This window comes from Cebus imitator, unplaced genomic scaffold (genome assembly GCF_001604975.1).
Source record: "Cebus imitator isolate Cc_AM_T3 unplaced genomic scaffold, Cebus_imitator-1.0 Scaffold299, whole genome shotgun sequence".
NCBI lineage: Eukaryota > Metazoa > Chordata > Mammalia > Primates > Cebidae > Cebus > Cebus imitator.
This window is the reverse complement of record NW_016107614.1, coordinates 1,552,053-1,554,842: the sequence shown is the minus strand read 5'-3', so window position 1 is coordinate 1,554,842 and position 2,790 is coordinate 1,552,053. Positions and strand designations below refer to the sequence as shown.

At 44.2% G+C, this 2,790-nt stretch overlaps 1 protein-coding gene across 2 annotated transcripts in view; it reads right to left on the bottom strand.

Annotated features, from left to right (window-relative positions):
* Positions 1 to 2,790, bottom strand: part of ARHGAP19 (Rho GTPase activating protein 19) — a 67,593-nt gene that overhangs the window by 1,350 nt on the left and 63,453 nt on the right. The gene's annotated exons all lie outside the window — the stretch shown is intronic.

The window sequence follows — 2,790 nt, the reverse complement described above, 5'->3', positions numbered from 1 at the left end:
AGAACCTTCATAAAAAAAAAAAAAAAAAAAAAAATGAAAGAAAGGAGGGAAGGAAGGAAATAAATAATATTGAATCCCATCAGAGGAATAACTTCTGCTGCTCTCATGCTTAGTGCGCTGACTTGCTTTTCTTGGTTCTCAAATGATGCAATCTGATAGAGCTGCAGCTTCCTGGTTGAGGGTTATTTTTTCATGCCTATATTTAAGATGCTTAATTTTGTGATTCACTCTTTATAATTAGATATAATGTTTGAATATATCCATGTTTAACATTAACATTTTTCCTTCGAGGGCTACTATTTTCCCCTCTGAGCTGATCTTAACCACAGCCATTTTTTTTTTCAAAAAAAAAAACAAGGTCTCACTCTGCCACTTAGGCTGGAGTGCAGTGGCATGATCTTGGCTAACTGCAACTGCAGCCTCCTAGGCCCAAGTGATCTTTCCACCTGAGCCTCACGAGTAGCTGGGACCGCAAGCACACACTACCATGCCCAGCTATTTTACGTGTGTGTGTGTGTATTTTTAGTAGAGACAGGGTTTCACCATGTTGCCCAAGTTGATCTCGAACTCTTGAGCTCAAGTGATCCATCTGGCTTAGCCTCCCAAATGCTGGGATTACAGGTGTGAGCCATGGTGCCCGGCCTCAACTGCAACCTTAAATTTGCAATTGCCATGTGTCAAGAGAGTCCTAGCTGTGTCTATGTGGGAAACACATTTCCCACAAGGTTGGTGTGTGGTCTGAGGTTGGTGTTGGGGGTGGGTCTGAATTATTATAGGGTTTCTTTGCCCCTTGGGCTCATGATTTCTAGAGTGTGTGTGTGTGCGTGTGTAGATGATAGATAGATAGATAGATAGATAGATAGATAGATAGATAGATAGATAATGATAGATAGACAGGCAGACAGATACACACACCCTGGACCACGTACAGTTGGCCCTTGAACAGCATGGGTTTGAACTCTGAGTCCACTTATAAGCAGATTTTCTTCCATCTCTGCCACTCCTGAGATAGCAAGACCAACCCTCCTCTTCCTCCTCAGCCTACCCAATGCAAAGATGATGAAGATGTAGACCTTTATGATGATTCACTTCCACTTAATAGTAAATATATTTTTCCCTTCCTTAGGATTTTCTTAACATCTTCTTTTCTCTAGCTTATCTCATTACAAGAATACTTTATGAAATACATGTAACATACAAAGCATGTGTTAACTGATTTTATGTTATCCATAAGGCTATTAGTAGTTAAATTTTGGGGAAGTCAAAAGTTATATGTGGATTTTTGACTGCATGCGGGTCGGCACCTCTAACCCCAGCGTCGTTCGAGAGTCAACTGTGTACCTTGTTAGCTTGAATTACAGCTCTTTTCTGGCCCACGAGCCCCACTTTTTTGGTTTCTTTGCCCCTTGGCCTCATGATTTCTAGACAGTCTATTTCTTTTCTCTTTTGTCCATAGATATGGTTCAGCTGAATTAAGCATTCCTCAATACCAAGGCATTGAAAATAAAAGCAACCTATTTCCGAGAATAAAAGAGGAAAGCTGGCATGACACCAGTGGCCCCAGCTACTCACCCTAATCCGGATTCTGGAACACCCAGGCAGGGTCTGGGCACTCAGCTGCTGATAAAAGATTACATATTAATGATCGACTTGAACCAAGACTTGGTCATTGCTCGACTTCAATTTTTCTTCCTTGCTTTTGTATTTTATGGTAGAAATCAAGAGGCTGGGCCTTGAAGCATCTCAGCAGCAAGCATGACGTCCTCCACACCACACCCTCTAGCCTGGGGTTCCGCATTCATCACCATTCCCATTCCCTGAACCCCTCGAATTCAGGAATAAAGGTAGAAACAAAAGTGGGCAGCCCACGTAGCAGCAGGCAAAGGTGAAGGAACTACCCCGCAAGGAAGGGGGACTGAGAGGAAAACTCTTCACACATTTCTGCTTTTCTATCTTCCCTTTCCATCTTTTTTTTTTTTTTTTTTTGAGATGGAGTCTCACTCTGTCTTCCAGGCTGGAGTGCAATGGTACGATCTTGGCTCACTGCAACCTCCATCTCCCAGGTTCAAGCAATTATCTTGCCTCAGCCTCCCGTGTAGCTGGGATTACAGGCATGCACCACCACTCCCAGCTAATTTTGGTATTTTTAGTAGAAACGGGGTTTTGCCACGTTGGCCAGGCTGGTCTTGAACTCCTGACCTCCAGTGATCCGTCTCAGACTCTGAAAGTGCTGGGATTATAGGCATAAGTCACCGCGCCCGGCCCCTTTCCACTATTTAATGCATGTCTACTTCTTCAGTCCTTTCCACAAATCAGTGATTAAGGATTATGTGCTCAGCACCATACTCAGCATTTTGGTCTTCTTCCTGTTTTTCAAAATGCCCCTCTTGCCCCTGACACTCCCTTTTCTTTTCTTTGTCATCACCCACTTTCCCACATGTAACTTTAAGAGTCTCTCCATGCTGCATTTTCAAGGACCTGGCTCCTTTCTTTGAAGTGAGTAATATGAGTTGGTCCCTGGGGACTGGGGAGAGAAGGACAAGTAGTTTTTAATAGCGCCTCAGGAGATAACACGGCAAAAGAGGTGGCCGGGCGTGGTGGCTCAAGCCTGTAATCCCAGCACTTTGGGAGGCCGAGGCGGGTGGATCACAAGGTCAAGAGATCGAGACCATTCTGGTCAACATGGTGAAACCCCGTCTCTACTAAAAACTATGAAAAATTAGCTGGGCATGGTGGCACGTGCCTGTAATCCCAGCTACTCAGGAGGCTGAGGCAGGAGAATTGCCTGAA